Raw genomic sequence first — 25,391 nt, forward strand, 5'->3', positions numbered from 1 at the left:
GGTTAGGCTTGTTTTAGGGTCAGCGTCAGGGCCCAGGGTTAGGCTTGTTTTAGGGTCAGGGCCACGGCCCAGGGTTAGGCTTGTTTTAGGGTCAGGGCCAGGGCCCAGGGTTAGGCTTGTTTTAGTGCCAGGGCCCGGGTTAGGGTTTTTTTAGGGTCGCGGCCCAGGGTTAGGCTTGTTTTAGGATCAGGGCCCAGGGATAGTGTTGTTTTAGGGTCAGGGCTCAGGGTTAGGGTTGTTTTGTGGTCAGGGCCCAGTGTTAGGTTTGTTTCAGGGTCATGGCCCAGGGTTAGGGTTGTTTTAGGGTGAGGGCCCAGGGTTGGGTTAGTTTTAGGGTCAGGGCCAGGGCCCAGGTTTAGGGTTGTTTTAGGGTCAGGGCCAGGGCACTGGGTTTGGGTTGTTTTAGGGTCAGGGCCAGGGCCCAGGGTGCAGCTTGTTTTAGGTTCAGGGCCAGGGCCCAGGGTTAGGGTTGTTTAAGGGTAAGCGTCAGGGCCCAGGGTCATGCTTGTTTTAGGATCAGGGACAGGGCCCAGGGTTAGGGTTGTTTTAGGTTCAGGGCCAGGGCCCAGGGTTAGGGTTGTTTTAGGGTCAGGGTCAGGGCCCAGTGTTAGGCTTGTTTTACGGTCAGGGCCAGGGCCCAGGTTTAGGGTTGTTTTAGGGTCAGGGCCAGGGCCCAGGGTTAGGCTTGTTTCAGGGTCAGGGCCAGGGCCCAGGGTTAGGCTTGTTTCAGGGTCAGTGCCAGTGCCTAGGGTTAGGCTTGTTTTAGGGTCAGGGCCAGGGGCCAGGGTTAGGGTTGTTTTAGGGTCAGGGCCAGGGCCCAGGGCTACGGTTGTTTTAGGGTCAGGGCCAGGGCCCAGGGTTAGGCTTGTTTTAGGGTCAGGTCCAGGGCCCAGGTTTAGGGTTGATTTAGGGTCAGGGCCAGGGCCCAGGTTTAGGGTTGTTTCAGGGTCAGGGCCAGGGCCCATGGTTAGGGTTGTTTTAGGGTCAAGGCCAGAGCCCAGGGTTAGGGTTGTTTTAGGGTGAGGACCTGGGCCCAGGGTTAGGCTTGTTTCAGTGCCAGGGCCCTGGGTTAGGTTTGTTTTAGGGTCAGGGCCAGGTCCCAGGGTTAGGCTTGTTTTAGGGTCAGGGCCAGGGCCCAGTGTTAGGGTTGTTTTAGGTCAGGGCCAGGTTACAGGGTTAGGGTTGTTTTAGGGTGAGGGCCAGGGCCCAGGGTTAGGGTTGTTTTAGGGTCAGGGCCAGGGCCCAAAGTTAGGCTTGTTTAAGGGTCAGGGCCAGGGCCCAGGGTTAGGCTTGTTTTAGGGTCAAGTCCAGGGCCCTTGGTTAGGCTTGTTTTATGATCAGGGACAGGGCCCAGGGTTAGGGATGTTTTAGGGTCAAGGACAGGGCCCAGGGTTAGGGTTCTTTTAAGGTCAGGGTCAGGGCCCAGGTTAAGGGTTGTTTTAGGGTCAGGGCCAGGGCACAGGGTTAGGGTTGTTTTAGGGTCAGGGCCAGGGCTCAGGGTTAGGGTTGTTTTAGGGTCATGTCCAAGGGCCAGGGTTAGGGTGGTTTTAGGGTCAGGGCCAGGGCCCTGGGTTAGGGTTGTTTTAGGTTCAGGGCCAGGGCCCAGGGTTAGGGTTGTTTTAGGGTCAGGGCCAGGGCCCAGGGTTATGGTTGTTTTAGGGTCAGGGCCAGGGCCCAGGTTTAGGGTTGTTTTAGGTTCAGGGAAAGGGTCCAGGGTTAGGGTTGTTTCAGTGTCAGGGCCAGGGCCCAGGGTTAGGGTTGTTTTAGGGTCAGGGCCAGGGCCCAGGTTTATGGTTATTTTAGGGTCAGTGCCGAGGGTTAGGGTTGTTTTAGGGTCAGTGCCCAGGGTTAGGGTTGTTTTAGGGTCATGACCTGGGCCCAGGGTTAGGCTTGTTTTAGGGTCAGGGCCAGGGCCCAGCGTTAGGCTTGTTTTAGGGTCAGGGCCAGGGCCCAGGGTTAGGCTTGTTTTAGGGTCACGGTCAGGTCCCAGGGTTAGGGTTGTTTTAGGGTCAGGGCCAGGGCCCAGGGTTAGGGTTGTTTTAGGGTCAGGGCCATGGCCCAGGGATATTCTTGTTTTAGGGTCAGTTCCAGGGCCCAGGGTTAGGCTTGTTTTAGAGTCAGGGCCAAGGCCCAGGGTTAGGGTTGTTTTAGTGCCAGGGCCCAGGGTTAGGGTTGTTTTAGGGTCAGGGCCAGGTTCCAGGGTCAGGGTTGTTTTAGGTCAGGGCCAGGGCCCAGCATTAGGGTTGTTTTAGGTCAGGTCCAGGTTTAGGGTTGTTTTTGAGTCACGGCCAGGGCCCGGGGTTAGGGTTGTTTTAGGGTCAGGGCCAGGGCCCAGGGATAGGGTTGTTTTAGGGTCAGGGCCAGGGCCCAGGGTTAGGGTTGCTTTAGGGTCAGGGCCAGGGCCCAGGGTTAGGGATCTTTTAGGGTCAGGGCCAGGGCCCAGGGTTAGGGTTGCTTTAGGGTCAGGGCCAGGGTCCAGGGTTAGGGATCTTTTAGGGTCAGGGCCAGGGCCCAGGGTTAGGGTTGCTTTAGGGTCAGGGCCAGGGCCCAGGGTTAGGGATCTTTTAGGGTCAGGGCCAGGGCCCAGGGTTAGGGTTGCTTTAGGGTCAGGGCCAGGTTCCAGGGTTGGGCTTGTTTTAGTGTCAGGGCCATGGCCCAGGGTAAGGGTTGTTTTAGGGTCAGGGCCAGGGCCCAGGGTTAGGGTTGTTTTAGGGTCAGGGCCAGGGCCCAGGGTTAGGCTTGTTTTAGGGTCAGGGCCAGGGCCCAGGGTTAGGGTTGTTTTAGGGTCAGGGCGAGGTCCCAGTGTTAGAGTTGTTTTAGGGTGAGGACCTGGGCCCACGGTTAGGCTTGTTTTAATGCCAGGGCCCTGGGTTAGGTTTGTTCTAGGGTCAGGGCCAGGTCCCAGGGTTAGGCTTGTTTTTGGTCAGGGCCAGGGCCCAGTGTTAGGATTGTTTTAGGTCAGGGCCAGGTCACATGGTTAGGGTTGTTTTAGGGTCAGGGCCAGGGCCCAGGTTTAGGGTTGTTTTAGGGTCAGGGCCAGGGCCCAGGGTTAGGGATCTTTTAGGGTCAGGGCCAGGGCCCAGTGTTAGGGTTGTTTTAGGGTCAGGGCCAGGGTCCAGGGTTGGGCTTGTTTTAGGGTCAGGGCCAGGGCCCAGGGTTAGGGTTGTTTTAGGGTCAGGGCCAGGGCCCAGGGTTAGGGTTGTTTTTGGGTCAGGGCCAGGGCCCACGGTTATGGTTGTTTTAGGGTCCGGGCCAGGGCCCAGGTTTAGGGTTGTTTTAGGGTCAGGGCCATGGTCCAGGGTTAGGGTTGTTTCAGTGTCAGGGCCAGGGCACAGGGTTAGGGTTGTTGTAGGGTCAGGGCCAGGGCCCAGGGTTATGGTTATTTTAGGGTCAGTGCCGAGGGTTAGGGTTGTTTTAGGGTCAGTGCCCAGGGTTAGGGTTGTTTTAGGGTCATGACCTGGGCCCAGGGTTAGGCTTGTTTTAGGGTCAGGGCCAGGGCCCAGGGTTAGGGTTGTTTTAGGGTCAGGGCCAGGGCCCAGGGTTAGGCTTGTTTTAGGGTCACGGTCAGGTCCCAGGGTTTGGGTTGTTTTAGGGTCAGGGCCAGGGCCCAGGGTTAGGGTTGTTTTAGGGTCAGGGCCAGGGCCCAGGGGTATTCTTGTTTTAGGGTCAGTTCCAGGGCCCAGGGTTAGGGTTGTTTTAGGGTCAGCGCCAGGGCCCAGCGTTAGGCTTGGTTTAGGGTCAGGTCCAGGGCCCAGGTTTAGGGTTGATTTAGGGTCAGGGCCAGGGCCCAGGTTTAGGGTTGTTTCAGGGTCAGGGCCAGGGCCCAAGGTTAGGGTTGTTTTAGGGTCAAGGCCAGAGCCCAGGGTTACGGTTGTTTTAGGGTGAGGACCTGGGCCCAGGGTTAGGCTTGTTTCAGTGCCAGGGCCCTGGGTTAGGTTTGTTTTAGGGTCAGGGCCAGGTCCCAGGGTTAGGCTTGTTTTTGGTCAGGGCCAGGGTCCAGTGTTAGGGTTGTTTTAGGTCAGGGCCAGGTCACAGGGTTAGGGTTGTTTTAGGGTGAGGGCCAGGGCCCAGGGTTAGGGTTGTTTTAGTGTCAGGGCCATGGCCCAAGGTTAGGCTTGTTTAAGGGTCAGAGCCAGGGCCTAGGGTTAGGCTTGTTTTAGGGTCAAGGCCAGGGCCCTGGGTTAGGCTTTTTTTATGATCAGGGACAGGGCCCAGGGTTAGGGTTGTTTTATGGTCAGGGCCAGGGCCCAGGGTTAGGGTTGTTTTAGGGTCAGGGCCACGGCCCAGGGTTAGGGATGTTTTTGGGTCAAGGACAGGGCCCAGGGATAAGGGTTCTTTTAAGGTCAGGGTCAGGGCCCAGGTTTAGGGTTGTTTTAGGGTCAGGGCCAGGGCACAGGGTTAGGGTTGTTTTAGGGTCAGGGCCAGGGCTCAGGGTTAGGGTTGTTTTAGGGTCATGTCCAAGGGCCAGGATTAGGGTTGTTTTAGGGTCAGGGCCAGGGCCCTGGGTTAGGGTTGTTTTAGGTTCAGGGCCAGGGCCCAGGGTTAGGGTTGTTTTAGGGTCAGGGCCAGGGCCCAGGGTTATGGTTGTTTTAGGGTCAGGGCCAGGGCCCAGGTTTAGGGTTGTTTTAGGGTCAGGGCCAGGGTCCAGGGTTAGGGTTGTTTCAGTGTCAGGGCCAGGGCCCAGGGTTAGGGTTGTTTTAGGGTCAGGGCCAGGGCTCAGGTTTAGGGTTGTTTTAGGGTCAGGGCCATGGTCCAGGGTTAGGGTTGTTTCAGTGTCAGGGCCAGGGCACAGGGTTAGGGTTGTTGTAGGGTCAGGGCCAGGGCCCAGGGTTATGGTTATTTTAGGGTCAGTGCCGAGGGTTAGGGTTGTTTTAGGGTCAGTGCCCAGGGTTAGGGTTGTTTTAGGGTCATGACCTGGGCCCAGGGTTAGGCTTGTTTTAGGGTCAGGGCCAGGGCCCAGGGTTCGGGTTGTTTTAGGGTCAGGGCCAGGGCCCAGGGTTAGGCTTGTTTTAGGGTCACGGTCAGGTCCCAGGGTTTGGGTTGTTTTAGGGTCAGGGCCAGGGCCCAGGGTTAAGGTTGTTTTAGGGTCAGGGCCAGGGCCCAGGGGTATTCTTGTTTTAGGGTCAGTTCCAGGTCCCAGGGTTAGGGTTGTTTTAGGGTCAGGGCCAGGGCCCAGTGTTAGGGTTTCTTTAGGTCAGGGCCAGGTCACAGGGTTAGGGTTGTTTTAGGGTGAGGGCCAGGGCCCAGGGTTAGGGTTGTTTTAGGGTCAGGGCCAGGGCCCAGGGTTATGGTTATTTTAGGGTCAGTGCCGAGGGTTAGGGTTGTTTTAGGGTCAGTGCCCAGGGTTAGGGTTGTTTTAGGGTCATGACCTGGGCCCAGGGTTAGGCTTGTTTTAGGGTCAGGGCCAGGGCCCAGGGTTAGGCTTGTTTTAGGGTCAGGGCCAGGGCCCAGGGTTAGGCTTGTTTTAGGGTCAAGGCCAGGGCCCTTGGTTAGGCTTTTTTTATGATCAGGGACAGGGCCCAGGGTTAGGGTTGTTTTAGGGTCAGGGCCAGGGCCCAGGGTTAGGGTTGTTTTAGGGTCAGGGCCAGGGCCCAGGGTTAGGGATGTTTTAGGGTCAAGGACAGGGCCCAGGGTTAGGGTTCTTTTAAGGTCAGGGTCAGGGCCCAGGTTTAGGGTTGTTTTAGGGTCAGGGCCAGGGCACAGGGTTAGGGTTGTTTTAGGGTCAGGGCCAGGGCTCAGGGTTAGGGTTGTTTTAGGGTCATGTCCAAGGGCCAGGATTAGGGTTGTTTTAGGGTCAGGGCCAGGGCCCTGGGTTAGGGTTGTTTTAGGTTCAGGGCCAGGGCCCAGGGTTAGGGTTGTTTTAGGGTCAGGGCCAGGGCCCAGGGTTATGGTTGTTTTAGGGTCAGGGCCAGGGCCCAGGTTTAGGGTTGTTTTAGGGTCAGGGCCAGGGTCCAGGGTTAGGGTTGTTTCAGTGTCAGGGCCAGGGCCCAGGGTTAGGATTGTTTTAGGGTCAGGGCCAGGGCCCAGGTTTAGGGTTGTTTCAGTGCCAGGGCCCTGGGTTAGGTTTGTTTTAGGGTCAGGGCCAGGTCCCAGGGTTAGGGTTGTTTTAGGGTCAGGGCCAGGGCCCAGTGTTAGGGTTGTTTTAGGTCAGGGCCAGGTCACAGGGTTAGGGTTGTTTTAGGGTGAGGGCCAGGGCCCAGGGTTAGGGTTGTTTTAGGGTCAGGGCCAGGGCCCAGGGTTATGGTTATTTTAGGGTCAGTGCCGAGGGTTAGGGTTGTTTTAGGGTCAGTGCCCAGGGTTAGGGTTGTTTTAGGGTCATGACCTGGGCCCAGGGTTAGGCTTGTTTTAGGGTCAGGGCCAGGGCCCAGGGTTAGGGTTGTTTTAGGGTCAGGGCCAGGGCCCAGGGTTAGGCTTGTTTTAGGGTCACGGTCAGGTCCCAGGGTTTGGGTTGTTTTAGGGTCAGGGCCAGGGCCCAGGGTTAGGGTTGTTTTAGGGTCAGGGCCAGGGCCCAGGGGTATTCTTGTTTTAGGGTCAGTTCCAGGGCCCAGGGTTAGGGTTGTTTTAGGGTCAGCGCCAGGGCCCAGCGTTAGGCTTGGTTTAGGGTCAGGTCCAGGGCCCAGGTTTAGGGTTGATTTAGGGTCAGGGCCAGGGCCCAGGTTTAGGGTTGTTTCAGGGTCAGGGCCAGGGCCCAAGGTTAGGGTTGTTTTAGGGTCAAGGCCAGAGCCCAGGGTTACGGTTGTTTTAGGGTGAGGACCTGGGCCCAGGGTTAGGCTTGTTTCAGTGCCAGGGCCCTGGGTTAGGTTTGTTTTAGGGTCAGGGCCAGGTCCCAGGGTTAGGCTTGTTTTTGGTCAGGGCCAGGGTCCAGTGTTAGGGTTGTTTTAGGTCAGGGCCAGGTCACAGGGTTAGGGTTGTTTTAGGGTGAGGGCCAGGGCCCAGGGTTAGGGTTGTTTTAGGGTCAGGGCGAGGTCCCAGTGTTAGAGTTGTTTTAGGGTGAGGACCTGGGCCCACGGTTAGGCTTGTTTTAATGCCAGGGCCCTGGGTTAGGTTTGTTCTAGGGTCAGGGCCAGGTCCCAGGGTTAGGCTTGTTTTTGGTCAGGGCCAGGGCCCAGTGTTAGGATTGTTTTAGGGTCAGGGCCAGGGCCCAGGGTTATGGTTATTTTAGGGTCAGTGCCGAGGGTTAGGGTTGTTTTAGGGTCAGTGCCCAGGGTTAGGGTTGTTTTAGGGTCATGACCTGGGCCCAGGGTTAGGCTTGTTTTAGGGTCAGGGCCAGGGCCCAGGGTTAGGGTTGTTTTAGGGTCAGGGCCAGGGCCCAGGGTTAGGCTTGTTTTAGGGTCACGGTCAGGTCCCAGGGTTTGGGTTGTTTTAGGGTCAGGGCCAGGGCCCAGGGTTAGGGTTGTTTTAGGGTCAGGGCCAGGGCCCAGGGGTATTCTTGTTTTAGGGTCAGTTCCAGGGCCCAGGGTTAGGGTTGTTTTAGGGTCAGCGCCAGGGCCCAGCGTTAGGCTTGGTTTAGGGTCAGGTCCAGGGCCCAGGTTTAGGGTTGATTTAGGGTCAGGGCCAGGGCCCAGGTTTAGGGTTGTTTCAGGGTCAGGGCCAGGGCCCAAGGTTAGGGTTGTTTTAGGGTCAAGGCCAGAGCCCAGGGTTAGGGTTGTTTTAGGGTGAGGACCTGGGCCCAGGGTTAGGCTTGTTTCAGTGCCAGGGCCCTGGGTTAGGTTTGTGTTAGGGTCAGGGCCAGGTCCCAGGGTTAGGCTTGTTTTTGGTCAGGGCCAGGGCCCAGGGTTAGGGTTGTTTTAGTGTCAGGGCCAGGGCCCAAGGTTAGGCTTGTTTAAGGGTCAGAGCCAGGGCCCAGGGTTAGGCTTGTTTTAGGGTCAAGGCCAGGGCCCTTGGTTAGGCTTTTTTTATGATCAGGGACAGGGCCCAGGGTTAGGGTTGTTTTAGGGTCAGGGCCAGGGCCCAGGGTTAGGGTTGTTTTAGGGTCAGGGCCAGGGCCCAGGGTTAGGTATGTTTTAGGGTCAAGGACAGGGCCCAGGGTTAGGGTTCTTTTAAGGTCAGGGTCAGGGCCCAGGTTTAGGGTTGTTTTAGGGTCAGGGCCAGGGCACAGGGTTAGGGTTGTTTTAGGGTCAGGGCCAGGGCTCAGGGTTAGGGTTGTTTTAGGGTCATGTCCAAGGGCCAGGATTAGGGTTGTTTTAGGGTCAGGGCCAGGGCCCTGGGTTAGGGTTGTTTTAGGTTCAGGGCCAGGGCCCAGGGTTAGGGTTGTTTTAGGGTCAGGGCCAGGGCCCAGGGTTATGGTTGTTTTAGGGTCAGGGCCAGGGCCCAGGTTTAGGGTTGTTTTAGGGTCAGGGCCAGGGTCCAGGGTTAGGGTTGTTTCAGTGTCAGGGCCAGGGCCCAGGGTTAGGATTGTTTTAGGGTCAGGGCCAAGGCCCAGGGTTATGGTTATTTTAGGGTCAGTGCCCAGGGTTAGGGTTGTTTTAGGGTCAGTGCCCAGGGTTAGGGTTGTTTTAGGGTCATGACCTGGGCCCAGGGTTAGGCTTGTTTTAGGGTCAGGGCCAGGGCCCAGTGTTAGGGTTGTTTCAGGGTCAGGTCCAGGGCCCAGGGTTAGGCTTGTTTTAGGGTCACGGTCAGGTCCCAGGGTTAGGGTTGTTTTAGGGTCAGGACCAGGGCCCAGGGTTAGGGTTGTTTTAGGGTCAGGGCCAGGGCCCAGGGATATTCTTGTTTTAGGGTCAGTTCCAGGGCCCAGGGTTAGGCTTGTTTTAGAGTCAGGGCCAGGGCCCAGGGTTAGGGTTGTTTTAGTGCCAGGGCCCATGGTTAGGGTTGTTTTAGGGTCAGGGCCAGGGTCCAGGGTCAGGGTTGTTTTAGGTCACGGCCAGGGCCCAGCATTAGGGTTGTTTTAGGTCAGGTCCAGGTTTAGGGTTGTTTTTGAGTCAGGGCCAGGGCCCGGGGTTAGGGTTGTTTTACGGTCAGGGCCAGGGCCCAGGTTTAGGGTTGTTTTAGGGTCAGGGCCAGGGCCCAGGTTTAGGGTTGTTTTAGGGTCACGCCAGGGCCCAGGGTTAGGGTTGTTTTAGGGTCAGGGCCATTGCCCAGGGTTAGGGATCTTTTAGGGTCACGGCCAGGGCCCAGGGTTAGGGTTGCTTTAGGGTCAGGGCCAGGGTCCAGGGTTAGGCTTGTTTTAGGGTCAGGGCCAGGGCCCAGGGTAAGGGTTGTTTTAGGGTCACGGCCAGGGCCCAGGGTTAGGGTTGTTTTAGGGTCAGGGCCAGGGCCCAGGGTTAGGCTTGTTTTAGGGTCAGGGCCAGGTCCCAGGGTTAGGGTTGTTTTAGGGTCAGGGCCAGGTCCCAGTGTTAGAGTTGTTTTAGGGTGAGGACCTGGGCCCACGGTTAGGCTTGTTTTAGTGCCACGTCCCTGGGTTAGGTTTGTTCTAGGGTCAGGGCCAGGTCCCAGGGTTAGGCTTGTTTTTGGTCAGGGCCAGGACCCAGTGTTAGGATTGTTTTAGGTCAGGGCCGGGGCCCAGGGATAGGGTTGTTTTAGGGTGAGGGCCAGTGCCCAGGGTTAGGGTTGTTTTAGGGTCAGGGCCATGGCCCAGGGTTAGGCTTGCTTTAGGGTCAGGGCCAGATCCCAGGGTTAGGCTTGTTTTAGGGTCAGGGACAGGGCCCAGGGATAGGCTTGTTTTAGGGTCAGGTCCAGGGCCCTGGTTTAGGGTTGATTTAGGGTCAGGGCCAGGGCCCAGGGTTAGGGTTGTTTCAGGGTCAGGGCCTGGGCCCATGGTTAGGGTTGTTTTAGGGTCAAGGCCAGAGCCCAGGGTTAGGGTTGTTTTATGGTGAGGACCTGGGCCCAGGGTTAGGCTTGTTTCAGTGCCAGGGCCCTGGGTTAGGTTTGTTTTAGGGTCAGTGCCAGGTCCCAGGTTTAGGCTTGTTTTTGGTCAGGGCCAGGGCCCAGTGTTAGGGTTGTTTTAGGTCAGGGCCAGGTCACAGGGTTAGGGTTGTTTTAGGGTGAGGGCCAGGGCCCAGGGTTAGGGTTGTTTTAGGGTCAGGGCCAGGGCCCAATTTAGGCTTGTTTAAGGGTCAGGGCCAGGGCCCAGGGTTAGGCTTGTTTTAGGGTCAAGGCCAGGGCCCTTGGTTAGGCTTGTTTTATGATCAGGGACAGGGCCCAGGGTTAGGGTTGTTTTAGGTTCAGGGCCAGGGCCCAGGGTGCAGCTTGTTTTAGGGTCAGGGCCAGGGCCCAGGGTTAGGGTTGTTTAGGGGTAAGGGTCAGGGCCCAGGGTCATGCTTGTTTTAGGATCAGGGACAGGGCCCAGGGTTAGGGTTGTTTTAGGTTCAGGGCCAGGGCCCAGGGTAAGGGTTGTTTTAGGGTCAGGGTCAGGGCCCAGTGTTAGGCTTGTTTTACGGTCAGGGCCAGGGCCCAGGTTTAGGGTTGTTTTAGGGTCAGAGCCAGGGCCCAGGTTTAGGGTTGTTTTAGGGTCAGGGCCAGGGCCCAGGGTTAGGGTTTTTTTAGGGTCAGGGCCAGGGCCCAGGGTTAGGGTTGTTTTAGGGTCAGGGCCAGGGCCCAGGGTTAGGGTTGTTTTAGAGTCAGGGCCAAGGCCCAGGTTTAGGGTTGTTTTAGGGAAAGGGCCAGGGACCAGGTTTAGGCTTGTTTTAGGGTCAGGGCCAGGGCCCAGGGTTAGGCTTATTTTAGGGTCAGGGTCAGGGCCCAAGGTTAGGCTTGTTTTAGGGTCAGGGCCACGGCCCAGGGTTAGGCTTGTTTTAGGGTCAGGGCCAGGGCCCAGGGTTAGGCTTGTTTTAGTGCCAGGTCCCTGGGTTAGGTTTGTTCTAGGGTCAGGGCCAGGTCCCAGGTTTAGGCTTGTTTTTGGTCAGGGCCAGGACCCAGTGTTAGGATTGTTTTATGTCAGGGCCGGGGCCCAGGGATAGGGTTGTTTTAGGGTGAGGGCCAGTGCCCAGGGTTAGGGTTGTTTTAGGGTCAGGGCCAGGGCCCAGGGTTAGGCTTGTTTTATGGTCAGGGCCAGATCCCAGGGTTAGGCTTGTTTTAGGGTCAGGGACAGGGCCCAGGGATAGGCTTGTTTTAGGGTCAGGTCCAGGGCCCTGGTTTAGGGTTGATTTAGGGTCAGGGCCAGGGCCCAGGGTTAGGGTTGTTTCAGGGTCAGAGCCAGGGCCCATGGTTAGGGTTGTTTTAGGGTCAAGGCCAGAGCCCAGGGTTAGGGTTGTTTTAGGGTGAGGACCTGGGCCCAGGGTTAGGCTTGTTTCAGTGCCAGGGCCCTGGGTTAGGTTTGTTTTAGGGTCAGGGCCAGGTCCCAGGGTTAGGCTTGTTTTTGGTCAGGGCCAGGGCCCAGTGTTAGGGTTGTTTTAGGTCAGGGCCAGGTCACAGGGTTAGGGTTGTTTTAGGGTGAGGGCCAGGGCCCAGGGTTAGGGTTGTTTTAGGGTCAGGGCCAGGGCCCAAGGTTAGGCTTGTTTAAGGGTCAGGGCCAGGGCCCAGGGTTAGGCTTGTTTTAGGGTCAAGGCCAGGGCCCTTGGTTAGGCTTGTTTTATGATCAGGGACAGGGCCCAGGGTTAGGGTTGTTTTAGGTTCAGGGCCAGGGCCCAGGGTGCAGCTTGTTTTAGGGTCAGGGCCAGGGCCCAGGGTTAGGGTTGTTTAAGGGTAAGGGTCTGGGCCCAGGGTCATGCTTGTTTTAGGATCAGGGACAGGGCCCAGGGTTAGGGTTGTTTTAGGTTCAGGGCCAGGGCCCAGGGTTAGGGTTGTTTTAGGGTCAGGGTCAGGGCCCAGTGTTAGGCTTGTTTAACGGTCAGGGCCAGGGCCCAGGTTTAGGGTTGTTTTAGGGTCAGGGCCAGGGCCCAGGTTTAGGGGTGTTTTAGGGTCAGGGCCAGGGCCCAGGGTTAGGGTTTTTTTAGGGTCAGGGCCAGGGCCCAGGGTTAGGGTTGTTTTAGGGTCAGGGCCAGGGCCCAGGGTTAGGGTTGTTTTAGAGTCAGGGCCAAGGCCCAGGTTTAGGGTTGTTTTAGGGAAAGGGCCAGGGACCAGGGTTAGGCTTGTTTTAGGGTCAGGGCCAGGGCCCAGGGTTAGGCTTTTTTTAAGGTCAGGGTCAGGGCCCAAGGTTAGGCTTGTTTTAGGGTCAGGGCCACGGCCCAGGGTTAGGCTTGTTTTAGGGTCAGGGCCAGGGCCCAGGGTTAGGCTTGTTTTAGTGCCAGGGCCCAGGGTTAGGGTCTTTTTAGGGTCGCGGCCCAGGGTTAGGGTTGTTTTAGGATCAGGGCCCAGGGATAGGGTTGGTTTAGGGTCAGGGCCAAGGGTTAGGGTTGTTTTAGGGTCAGGGCCAGGGCCCAGTGTTAGGGTTGTTTTAGGGTGAGGACCTGGGCCCAGGGTTAGGCTTGTTTTAGTGCCAAGGCCCTGGGTTAGGTTTGTTTTAGGGTCAGGGCCAGGTCCCAGGGTTTGGCTTGTTTTTGGTCAGGGCCAGGGCCCAGTGTTAGGGTTGTTTTAGGTCAGGGCCAGGTCACAGGGTTAGGGTTGTTTTAGGGTCAGGGCCAGGGCCCAGGGTTAGGGTTGTTTTAGGGTCAGGGTTAAGGCCAGGTCCCAGGGTTAGGGTTGTTTTAGTGTCAGGGTGAGGGCCTAGGGTTAGGCTTGTTTAAGGGTCAGGGCCAGGGCCCAGGTTTAGGGTTGTTTTAGGGTCAGGGCCAGGGCCCAGGGTTAGGCTTGTTTTAGGGTCAGGGCCAAGGCCCAGGGTTAGGGTTGTTTTAGGGTCAAGGCCAGGGCCCTGGTTTAGGGTTGTTTTAGGGTCAGGGCCAGGGTCCAGGTTTAGGGTGGTTTTAGGGTCAGGACCTGGGCCCAGGTTTAGTCTTGTTTTAGTGCCAGGTCCCAGGGTTAGGATTGTTTTAGAGTCAGGGCCAGGGCCCAGGGTTAGGGTTGTTTTAGGTCAGGGCCAGGTCCCAAGGGTAGGGTTGTTTTACGGTCAGGGCCAGGGCCCAGGGTTAGGGTTTTTTTAGGGTCAGGGCCAGGGCCCAGGGTTAGGCTTGTTTTAGGGACAGCGCCAGGGCCCAGGGTTAGGCTTGTTTTAGGATCAGGGCCAGGGCCCAGGGTTAGGCTTGTTTTAGGGTCAGGGAAAGGGCCCAGGGTTAGGGTTGTTTTAGGGTCAGGGCCAGGGCCCAGGGCTACGGTTGTTTTAGGGTCAGGGCCAGGGCCCAGGGTTAGGCTTGTTTTAGGGTCAGCGTCAGGGCCCAGGGTTAGGCTTGTTTTAGGGTCAGGGCCACGGCCCAGGGTTAGGCTTGTTTTAGGGTCAGGGCCAGGGCCCAGGGTTAGGCTTGTTTTAGTGCCAGGGCCCGGGTTAGGGTTTTTTTAGGGTCGCGGCCCAGGGTTAGGCTTGTTTTAGGATCAGGGCCCAGGGATAGTGTTGTTTTAGGGTCAGGGCTCAGGGTTAGGGTTGTTTTATGGTCAGGGCCCAGTGTTAGGTTTGTTTCAGGGTCATGGCCCAGGGTTAGGGTTGTTTTAGGGTGAGGGCCCAGGGTTGGGTTTGTTTTAGGGTCAGGGCCAGGGCCCAGGTTTAGGGTTGTTTTAGGGTCAGGGCCAGGGCACTGGGTTTGGGTTGTTTTAGGGTCAGGGCCAGGGCCCAGGGTGCAGCTTGTTTTAGGTTCAGGGCCAGGGCCCAGGGTTAGGGTTGTTTAAGGGTAAGCGTCAGGGCCCAGGGTCATGCTTGTTTTAGGATCAGGGACAGGGCCCAGGGTTAGGGTTGTTTTAGGTTCAGGGCCAGGGCCCAGGGTTAGGGTTGTTTTAGGGTCAGGGTCAGGGCCCAGTGTTAGGCTTGTTTTACGGTCAGGGCCAGGGCCCAGGTTTAGGGTTGTTTTAGGGTCAGGGCCAGGGCCCAGGTTTAGGGTTGTTTTAGGGTCAGGGCCAGGGCCCAGGGTTAGGGTTGTTTTAGGTTCAGGGCCGGGGCCCAGGTTTGGGGTTTTAGGCTCAGGGCCAGGGCCCAGTGTTAGGTTATTAGTGTCAGGGCCCATTGTTAGGGTTTTAGGGTCAGGGCCCAGGGTTGGGGTTTTTGGGTTAGGGCCCAGGTTTAGGGTGATTTCCAGGAAGTGACCTCACAATGACTCAAGCTACCACTTACTGTTGATTGTGATGAAATGCCAGCTGATGCACATGCCTTGGGAGCTAATTCGTTGCTGCCCTTGACTACTATGAAGACTGGTGTGGGAAGGGTCGCTTTGGATGCACTTGAGCAGAGGTCCCCAACCCCTGAGCCATGGAGCCATAAGGAGCCACACAGCAGGTGACTGGTGTCGAGTGAGGGAGTGAGGGAAGCTTCGTCTGTATTTACAGCCACTCCCCTTTGCTCACATTGCCGCCTGAGCTCCACCTTCTCAGATGAGCAGCAGCATTAGATTCTCATAGGAGAACGCACCCTGTTGTGAACCGTGCATGTGAGGGATCTAGGTTGCGCTGTGCTTATGAGAATCTAATGCCTATTGATCTGTCACTTTCTCCCATCACGCTCAGGTGGGACCATCCAGTTTCAGGAAAACAAGCTTAACACGCCCACTGATTCTACATTATGGTGAGTTCTATAATTATTTTATTATATATTCCAGTGTAATAATGGAAATGAAGTGCCTAATCAACGTAAATGTGCTTAAATCTTTTGGCCCAGCTCCTACCTCCCGGCAGCCTCGCCAGGCCCAGAACTCTCTCCAGTCAGCCTCTACAGACCAAGCTCATGACTCACAATGGCCTATTTAGGCCCATACCCTACCTCACGGCAGTCTCCGCAGATGAGCCTACTGCCTCACAACAGCCTCCACAGGCACAGCTCCATCGTTACAATGGCCTCTTTAGACCCAGCTCCTGCCTCCCAGCCTTCTCTCCAGGCCCTGAACTTTCTCCGTAAGTTGAGGTAGCTGGGACTGTAGGTATACATGATGATACTTGGCTAATTTTTAAATTGTTTTGCAGACATGGGGTCTCACTTTGTTGGCCAGGCTGCTGTCAAACTAATGGCCTCAAGTGACCCTTCCACCCCTGCCTCCCATCCTCGAGGTATGTGCCACCACAAGGGGCACTTGTTCAATTTTCTAAAGAAAAAATTTCTAAAGTAAGGCTGTGGGATGATGGCAGGAAGATAAAAGAAAAACAGAAGAATAAGTTAAAATGACTTATTCACACATATTCTTTTGACAGCAAGAAGAACTGTTAGTATATACATTCCTTACAAACAAACAAACGGCAGATAAACAATGTTGTATAGGAACTTCAACACACACTGTACAATATTCCCACTTTGCTGACATAAGTTATGGAAATTTCGTGGTTTACTTGAGTGTCGCTACCAGTATTTTGCTTCTCTGATGATTTTTATCAACTTCCTCATCTGTTAACTTCTCTCCAAAGTATGTCATGTCACGACATACTGCCGCTGCATGAACACGGCCAGTGTCTTCCTATTAAACATGTAGAATGCTTTCCTAATTTCTCTTTTTACTCTCTGTCTTTGTGTTCTGCATTTTCCTTACTTTTATTGTCAGAAACTCCAGAAAGTCAATCGTACTAATTTATCATGATTTGCTTTATTAACTTATACTATGCTTATATGGAATTTTGCCCAACAGACCTCATGACAATTTGGGCCAGGGCCCAGGGTTAGGGTTGTTTTAGGGTCAGGGCCAGGGTTAGGGTTGTTTTAGGGTCAGGGCCCAGGGTTAGGGTTGTTTTAGGGTCAGGGCCCAGGGTTAGGGTTGTTTTAGGGTCTGGGACCAAGGTTAGGGTTGTTTTGGGGTGAGGGCCCAGGGTTGGGTTTGTTTTAGGGTCAGGGCCAGGGCCCAGGGTTAGGCTTGTTTCAGGGTCAGGGCCAGGGCCCAGGGTTAGGCTTGTTTTAGGGTCAGGGCCAGGGCCCAGGGTTAGGCTTGTTTTAGGGTCAGGGCCACGGCCTAGGGTTAGGGTTGTTTTAGGGTCAGGGCCAGGGCCCAGGGTTAGGGTTGTTTTAGGGTCAGGGCCAGGGCCCAGGGTTAGGCTTGTTTTAGTGTCAGGGCCAGGGCCCAGGGTTAGGCTTGTTTTAGGGTCAGGGCCACGGCCCAGGGTTAGGGTTGTTTTAGGGTCAGGGCGCAGGGTTAGGGTTGTTTTAGGGTCAGGGCCCAGGGTTAGGGTTGTTTTAGGAGTCAGGGCCAGGGCCCAGGGTTAGCTTTGTTTTAGTGTCACGGCCACGGCCCAGGGTTAGGGTTGTTTTAGGGTCAGGGTCAGGGCCCAGGGTTAGGTTTTTAGGCACTGGTCCAGGGTCCAGGGTTATGGTTTTAGGCTCAGGGCCAGGGCCCAGGTTTAGGGTTGTTTTAGGGTCGGGGCCCGGGCCCAGGGTTAGGGTTGTTTTAGGTTCATGGCCAGGTCCCAGGATTAGGGTTGTTTTAGGGTCAGGGCCAGGGCCCAGGTTTAGGGTTCTTTTAGGGTCAGGGCCCAGGGTTAGGGTTTTAGGGTCAGGGCCAGGGCCCAGGGTTAGGGTTTTAGGGTCAGGGCCAGGGCCCAGGGTTAGGGTTTTTGGGTCAGGGCCTGGGCCCAGGGTTAGGTTTTTAGGGTCAGGGCCCAGGGTTAGGGTTTTAGGGTCAGGGCCCAGGGTTAGGGTTTTAGGGTCAGGACCCAGGGTTAGGGTTTTAGGGTCAGGGCCCAGGGTTAGGGTGATTTCCAGGAAGTGACCTCACAGTGACTCAAGCTACCACTTACTGTTGATTGTGATGAAATGCCAGCTGAGGCATATGCCTTGGGAGCTAAGTGGTTGCTGCCCTTGACTACTATGAAGACTGGTGTGGGAAGGGTCGCTTTGGATGCACTTGAGCAGCGGTCCCCAACCCCTGAGCCATGGAGCCGTAAGGAGCCACACAGCAGGTGTGTGGTGTCGAGTGAGGGAGTGAGGGAAGCTTCGTCTGTATTTACAGCCACTCCCCTTTGCTCACATTCCCGCCTGAGCTCCACCTTCTCAGAAGAGCAGCAGCATTAGATTCTCATAGGAGAACGCACCCTGTTGTGAACCGTGCATGTGAGGGATCTAGGTTGCGCTGTGCTTATGAGAATCTAATACCTATTGATCTGTCACTTTCTCCCATCACGCTCAGGTGGGACCATCCAGTTTCAGGAAAACAAGCTTAACACACCCACTGATTCTACACTATGGTGAGTTCTATAATTATTTTATTATATATTCCAGTGTAATAATGGAAATGAAGTGCCTAATCAACGTAAATGTGCTTAAATCTTTTGGCCCAGCTCCTACCTCCCGGCAGCCTCGCCAGGCCCAGAACTCTCTCCAGTCAGCCTCTACAGACCAAGCTCATGACTCACAATGGCCTATTTAGGCCCATACCCTACCTCACGGCAGTCTCCGCAGATGAGCCTACTGCCTCACAACAGCCTCCACAGGCACAGCTCCATCGTTACAATGGCCTCTTTAGACCCAGCTCCTGCCTCCCAGCCTTCTCTCCAGGCCCTGAACTTTCTCCGTAAGTTGAGGTAGCTGGGACTGTAGGTATACATGACGATACTTGGCTAATTTTTAAATTGTTTTGCAGACATGGGGTCTCACTTTGTTGGCCAGGCTGCTGTCAAACTAATGGCCTCAAGTGACCCTTCCACCCCTGCCTCCCATCCTCGAGGTATGTGCCACCACAAGGGGCACTTGTTCAATTTTCTAAAGAAAAAATTTCTAAAGTAAGGCTGTGGGATGATGGCAGGAAGATAAAAGAAAAACAGAAGAATAAGTTAAAATGACTTATTCACACATATTCTTTTGACAGCAAGAAGAACTGTTAGTATATACATTCCTTACAAACAAACAAACGGCAGATAAACAATGTTGTATAGGAACTTCAACACACACTGTACAATATTCCCACTTTGCTGACATAAGTTATGGAAATTTCGTGGTTTCCTTGAGTGTCGCTACCAGTATTTTGCTTCTCTGATGATTTTTATGAACTTCCTCATCTGTTAACTTCTCTCCAAGGTATGTCATGTCACGACATACTGCCGCTGCACGAACACGGCCAGTGTCTTCTTATTAAACATGTAGAATGCTTTCCTAATTCCTGTTTTTACTCTCTGTCTTTGTGTTCTGCATTTTCCTTACTTTTATTGTCAGAAACTCCAGAAAGTCAATCGTACTAATTTATCACGATTTGCTTTATTAATTTATACTATGCTTATATGGAATTTTGCCCAACAGACCTCATTACAATTTGGGCCAGGGCCCAGGGTTAGGGTTGTTTTAATGTCAGGGCCCAGAGTTAGGGTTGTTTTAGGGTCAGGGCCCAGGGTTAGGGTTGTTTTAGGGTCAGGGCCCAGGGTTAGGGTTGTTTAAGGGTCAGGTCCCAGGGTTAGGGTTGTTTTAGGGTCAGGGCCCAGGGTTAGTGTTGTTTTAGGGTCAGGGCCCAGGGTTAGGGTTGTTTTAGGGTCAGGGCCAGGGCTCAGGGTTAGGGTTGTTTTAGGGTCATGTCCAAGGCCCTGGGTTAGGGTTGTTTTAGGTTCAGGGCCAGGGCCCAGGGTTAGGGTTGTTTTTGGGTCAGGGCCAGGGCCCACGGTTATGGTTGTTTTAGGGTCTGGGCCAGGGCCCAGGTTTAGGGTTGTTTTAGGGTCAGGGCCATGGTCCAGGGTTAGGGTTGTTTCAGTGTCAGGGCCAGGGCCCAGGGTTAGGGTTGTTGTAGGGTCAGGGCCAGGGCCCAGGGTTATGGATATTTTAGGGTCAGTGCCGAGGGTTAGGGTTGTTTTAGGGTCAGTGCCCAGGGTTAGGGTTGTTTTAGGGTCATGACCTGGGCCCAGGGTTAGGGTTGTTTTAGGGTCAGGGCCAGGGCCCAGGGTTAGGGTTGTTTTAGGGTCAGGGCCAGGGCCCAGGGTTAGGCTTGTTTTAGGGTAACGGTCAGGTCCCAGGGTTAGGGTTTTTTTAGGGTCAGGGCCAGGGCCCAGGGTTAGGGTTGTTTTAGGGTCAGGGCGCAGGGTTAGGGTTGTTTTAGGGTCAGGGCCCAGGGTTAGGGTTGTTTTAGGAGTCAGGGCCAGGGCCCAGGGTTAGCTTTGTTTTAGTGTCACGGCCACGGCCCAGGGTTAGGGTTGTTTTAGGGTCAGGGTCAGGGCCCAGGGTTAGGTTTTTAGGCACTGGTCCAGGGTCCAGGGTTAGGGTTTTAGGCTCAGGGCCAGGGCCCAGGTTTAGGGTTGTTTTAGGGTCGGGGCCCGGGCCCAGGGTTAGGGTTGTTTTAGGTTCATGGCCAGGTCCCAGGATTAGGGTTGTTTTAGGGTCAGGGCCAGGGCCCAGGTTTAGGGTTCTTTTAGGTTCAGGGCCCAGGGTTAGGGTTTTAGGGTCAGGGCCAGGGCCCAGGGTTAGGGTTTTAGGGTCAGGGCCAGGGCCCAGGGTTAGGGTTTTTGGGTCAGGGCCTGGGCCCAGGGTTAGGTTTTTAGGGTCAGGGCCCAGGGTTAGGGTTTTAGGGTCAGGGCCCAGGGTTAGGGTTTTAGGGTCAGGACCCAGGGTTAGGGTTTTAGGGTCAGGGCCCAGGGTTAGGGTGATTTCCAGGAAGTGACCTCACAGTGACTCAAGCTACCACTTACTGTTGATTGTGATGAAATGCCAGCTGAGGCATATGCCTTGGGAGCTAAGTGGTTGCTGCCCTTGACTACTATGAAGACTGGTGTGGGAAGGGTCGCTTTGGATGCACTTGAGCAGCGGTCCCCAACCCCTGAGCCATGGAGCCGTAAGGAGCCACACAGCAGGTGTGTGGTGTCGAGTGAGGGAGTGAGGGAAGCTTCGTCTGTATTTACAGCCACTCCCCTTTGCTCACATTCCCGCCTGAGCTCCACCTTCTCAGAAGAGCAGCAGCATTAGATTCTCATAGGAGAACGCACCCTGTTGTGAACCGTGCATGTGAGGGATCTAGGTTGCGCTGTGCTTATGAGAATCTAATACCTATTGATCTGTCACTTTCTCCCATCACGCTCAGGTGGGACCATCCAGTTTCAGGAAAACAAGCTTAACACACCCACTGATTCTACACTATGGTGAGTTCTATAATTATTTTATTATATATTCCAGTGTAATAATGGAAATGAAGTGCCTAATCAACGTAAATGTGCTTAAATCTTTTGGCCCAGCTCCTACCTCCCGGCAGCCTCGCCAGGCCCAGAACTCTCTCCAGTCAGCCTCTACAGACCAAGCTCATGACTCACAATGGCCTATTTAGGCCCATACCCTACCTCACGGCAGTCTCCGCAGATGAGCCTACTGCCTCACAACAGCCTCCACAGGCACAGCTCCATCGTTACAATGGCCTCTTTAGACCCAGCTCCTGCCTCCCAGCCTTCTCTCCAGGCCCTGAACTTTCTCCGTAAGTTGAGGTAGCTGGGACTGTAGGTATACATGACGATACTTGGCTAATTTTTAAATTGTTTTGCAGACATGGGGTCTCACTTTGTTGGCCAGGCTGCTGTCAAACTAATGGCCTCAAGTGACCCTTCCACCCCTGCCTCCCATCCTCGAGGTATGTGCCACCACAAGGGGCACTTGTTCAATTTTCTAAAGAAAAAATTTCTAAAGTAAGGCTGTGGGATGATGGCAGGAAGATAAAAGAAAAACAGAAGAATAAGTTAAAATGACTTATTCACACATATTCTTTTGACAGCAAGAAGAACTGTTAGTATATACATTCCTTACAAACAAACAAACGGCAGATAAACAATGTTGTATAGGAACTTCAACACACACTGTACAATATTCCCACTTTGCTGACATAAGTTATGGAAATTTCGTGGTTTCCTTGAGTGTCGCTACCAGTATTTTGCTTCTCTGATGATTTTTATGAACTTCCTCATCTGTTAACTTCTCTCCAAGGTATGTCATGTCACGACATACTGCCGCTGCACGAACACGGCCAGTGTCTTCTTATTAAACATGTAGAATGCTTTCCTAATTCCTGTTTTTACTCTCTGTCTTTGTGTTCTGCATTTTCCTTACTTTTATTGTCAGAAACTCCAGAAAGTCAATCGTACTAATTTATCACGATTTGCTTTATTAATTTATACTATGCTTATATGGAATTTTGCCCAACAGACCTCATTACAATTTGGGCCAGGGCCCAGGGTTAGGGTTGTTTTAATGTCAGGGCCCAGAGTTAGGGTTGTTTTAGGGTCAGGGCCCAGGGTTAGGGTTGTTTTAGGGTCAGGGCCCAGGGTTAGGGTTGTTTAAGGGTCAGGGCCCAGGGTTAGGGTTGTTTTAGGGTCAGGGCCCAGGGTTAGTGTTGTTTTAGGGTCAGGGCCCAGGGTTAGGGTTGTTTTAGGGTCAGGGCCAGGGCTCAGGGTTAGGGTTGTTTTAGGGTCATGTCCAAGGCCCTGGGTTAGGGTTGTTTTAGGTTCAGGGCCAGGGCCCAGGGTTAGGGTTGTTTTTGGGTCAGGGCCAGGGCCCACGGTTATGGTTGTTTTAGGGTCTGGGCCAGGGCCCAGGTTTAGGGTTGTTTTAGGGTCAGGGCCATGGTCCAGGGTTAGGGTTGTTTCAGTGTCAGGGCCAGGGCCCAGGGTTAGGGTTGTTGTAGGGTCAGGGCCAGGGCCCAGGGTTATGGATATTTTAGGGTCAGTGCCGAGGGTTAGGGTTGTTTTAGGGTCAGTGCCCAGGGTTAGGGTTGTTTTAGGGTCATGACCTGGGCCCAGGGTTAGGGTTGTTTTAGGGTCAGGGCCAGGGCCCAGGGTTAGGGTTGTTTTAGGGTCAGGGCCAGGGCCCAGGGTTAGGCTTGTTTTAGGGTAACGGTCAGGTCCCAGGGTTAGGGTTTTTTTAGGGTCAGGGCCAGGGCCCAGGGTTAGGGTTGTTTTAGGGTCAGGGCGCAGGGTTAGGGTTGTTTTAGGGTCAGGGCCCAGGGTTAGGGTTGTTTTAGGAGTCAGGGCCAGGGCCCAGGGTTAGCTTTGTTTTAGTGTCACGGCCACGGCCCAGGGTTAGGGTTGTTTTAGGGTCAGGGTCAGGGCCCAGGGTTAGGTTTTTAGGCACTGGTCCAGGGTCCAGGGTTAGGGTTTTAGGCTCAGGGCCAGGGCCCAGGTTTAGGGTTGTTTTAGGGTCGGGGCCCGGGCCCAGGGTTAGGGTTGTTTTAGGTTCATGGCCAGGTCCCAGGATTAGGGTTGTTTTAGGGTCAGGGCCAGGGCCCAGGTTTAGGGTTCTTTTAGGGTCAGGGCCCAGGGTTAGGGTTTTAGGGTCAGGGCCAGGGCCCAGGGTTAGGGTTTTAGGGTCAGGGCCAGGGCCCAGGGTTAGGGTTTTTGGGTCAGGGCCTGGGCCCAGGGTTAGGTTTTTAGGGTCAGGGCCCAGGGTTAGGGTTTTAGGGTCAGGGCCCAGGGTTAGGGTTTTAGGGTCAGGACCCAGGGTTAGGGTTTTAGGGTCAGGGCCCAGGGTTAGGGTGATTTCCAGGAAGTGACCTCACAGTGACTCAAGCTACCACTTACTGTTGATTGTGATGAAATGCCAGCTGAGGCATATGCCTTGGGAGCTAAGTGGTTGCTGCCCTTGACTACTATGAAGACTGGTGTGGGAAGGGTCGCTTTGGATGCACTTGAGCAGCGGTCCCCAACCCCTGAGCCATGGAGCCGTAAGGAGCCACACAGCAGGTGTGTGGTGTCGAGTGAGGGAGTGAGGGAAGCTTCGTCTGTATTTACAGCCACTCCCCTTTGCTCACATTCCCGCCTGAGCTCCACCTTCTCAGAAGAGCAGCAGCATTAGATTCTCATAGGAGAACGCACCCTGTTGTGAACCGTGCATGTGAGGGATCTAGGTTGCGCTGTGCTTATGAGAATCTAATACCTATTGATCTGTCACTTTCTCCCATCACGCTCAGGTGGGACCATCCAGTTTCAGGAAAACAAACTTAACACACCCACTGATTCTACACTATGGTGAGTTCTATAATTATTTTATTATATATTCCAGTGTAATAATGGAAATGAAGTGCCTAATCAACGTAAATGTGCTTAAATCTTTTGGCCCAGCTCCTACCTCCCGGCAGCCTCGCCAGGCCCAGAACTCTCTCCAGTCAGCCTCTACAGACCAAGCTCATGACTCACAATGGCCTATTTAGGCCCATACCCTACCTCACGGCAGTCTCCGCAGATGAGCCTACTGCCTCACAACAGCCTCCACAGGCACAGCTCCATCGTTACAATGGCCTCTTTAGACCCAGCTCCTGCCTCCCAGCCTTCTCTCCAGGCCCTGAACTTTCTCCGTAAGTTGAGGTAGCTGGGACTGTAGGTATACATGATGATACTTGGCTAATTTTTAAATTGTTTTGCAGACATGGGGTCTCACTTTGTTGGCCAGGCTGCTGTCAAACCAATGGCCTCAAGTGACCCTTCCACCCCTGCCTCCCATCCTCGAGGTATGTGCCACCACAAGGGGCACTTGTTCAATTTTCTAAAGAAAAAATTTCTAAAGTAAGGCTGTGGGATGATGGCAGGAAGATAAAAGAAAAACAGAAGAATAAGTTAAAATGACTTATTCACACATATTCTTTTGACAGCAAGAAGAACTGTTAGTATATACATTCCTTACAAACAAACAAACGGCAGATAAACAATGTTGTATAGGAACTTCAACACACACTGTACAATATTCCCACTTTGCTGACATAAGTTATGGAAATTTCGTGGTTTCCTTGAGTGTCGCTACCAGTATTTTGCTTCTCTGATGATTTTTATCAACTTCCTCATCTGTTAACTTCTCTCCAAAGTATGTCATGTCACGACATACTGCCGCTGCACGAACACAGTCAGTGTCTTCCTATTAAACATGTAGAATGCTTTCCTAATTTCTGTTTTTACTCTCTGTCTTTGTGTTCTGCATTTTCCTTACTTTTATTGTCAGAAACTCCAGAAAGTCAATCGTACTAATTTATCACGATTTGCTTTATTAATTTATACTTTGCTTATATGGAATTTTGCCCAACAGACCTCATTACAATTTCTAACCTGTTTTATTTTGTTTTTGTTTTTTTTTCTGAGACAGGGTCTCCCTCTGTTGTCCGAGGCTGGAGGGTAGTAGTGCTATCGCAGCTGACTGCAGCCTCAACCTTCCAGGCTGAAGCGATCCTCCCATCTCAACCTCCCACGTGGCTGAGACTACAGGTGCTTGCCACTACGCCCAACTGATATTTGGTATTTTCGTATACGTGGATTCCAGAGGGGTGACAGCGAAACGTGAGTAAGGATGGATTTTGGTATATGCAGAGATGGGGGGCTGTAACTAATTCTGTATACTGAGGGACGGCAACTGTATATGTTTTTACAATTACGCTGTAGGATACATACTGTTGCATAGCCTTGAAAATAATAATTTTTAATGGAGTGGAAGAAGAATAATAATATTGCTAAAAGTAGCAGCTGGCCAGGTGTGGTGGCTCACACTGGTAATCGCAACACTTTGGGAGGCTGAGGCAGGAGGATGGCTTGAGGCCAAGAGTTTGCGATAGGCCTTGGAAACAAAGGGGGAGTCACCATCCCTACAGAAAAATACATGAATTAGCCTAGTGTGGTGGCACGTTCCTGTAGTCCCAGCTACTTGGGAGGCTGAGGTGGGAGGATCACTCAAGCCCAGGGAGGCTGAGACTGCAGTGAGTCATGATCAGGCCTCTGCACTCCAGCCTGGGTGACAGAGTGAGACCCTGTCTCAAAACAACAAAAAAGTAGCAGCTAACATCAACTGACCTTTTATAGCAGGTGCCTATTGATACCATAGTTTAATTTCTTAGAACTGTTTCTTATTTCACTTACCAACTCTGTCTTCAGTTACTCCCAGATTTTTACTGTGTGTGTACAGATGACCTTTTGTTTAGATTGAATTGTCTCCCCAGAAGTAAGATTACTGTGAGTCATGGTGAATGGACATTCTCATTACCCTTGATGTAAATTGACAGGGTTTTGGGTGCCTCCCAGCTATAATCTTAGCACTTTGGGAGGCTAAGAGAGGAGGATTGCTTGAGGCCAAGAGTTGGAGGAGGCAGTAAGGCAGTATGGTGAGACCCTGTCTCCATTATTTTAAAAAATTGACAAGCTTTACCCGGGAAGGCTTATACACAATTTAAACACCCCTCATAGTATAAGAAAGTGCCCATTTCACTGCACCTTTGCCAGCACAGGGTATTATAATTTAGTAAGTCATTTTTTGTTTGATTATTTTAAATAGATAAAAGACCTCATATTACTTTACTTGTCACATTTCAACATCTTTCCTTAGCTTATTAGCTCTACCTCTTTTCTGTCTGTAAATGGTTGTTGTTGTTTTGTTCTTTGAGACAGGGTCTTGCTCTGTCACCAGGCTAGACTGTAGTGGCATAATCATGCCTCGCTGCAGCCTTGACCTCCCAGGCTCAAACTTCAGCATTCCGAGTAGCTGGGACTACAAGTGTGCACCACCACTCCCAGCTAACTTTTTTCTCCTTTTGGATAGAGACAGG

This window comes from Gorilla gorilla, chromosome 9, assembly GCF_029281585.2.
Source record: "Gorilla gorilla gorilla isolate KB3781 chromosome 9, NHGRI_mGorGor1-v2.1_pri, whole genome shotgun sequence".
Classification (NCBI taxonomy): Eukaryota; Metazoa; Chordata; class Mammalia; order Primates; family Hominidae; genus Gorilla; species Gorilla gorilla.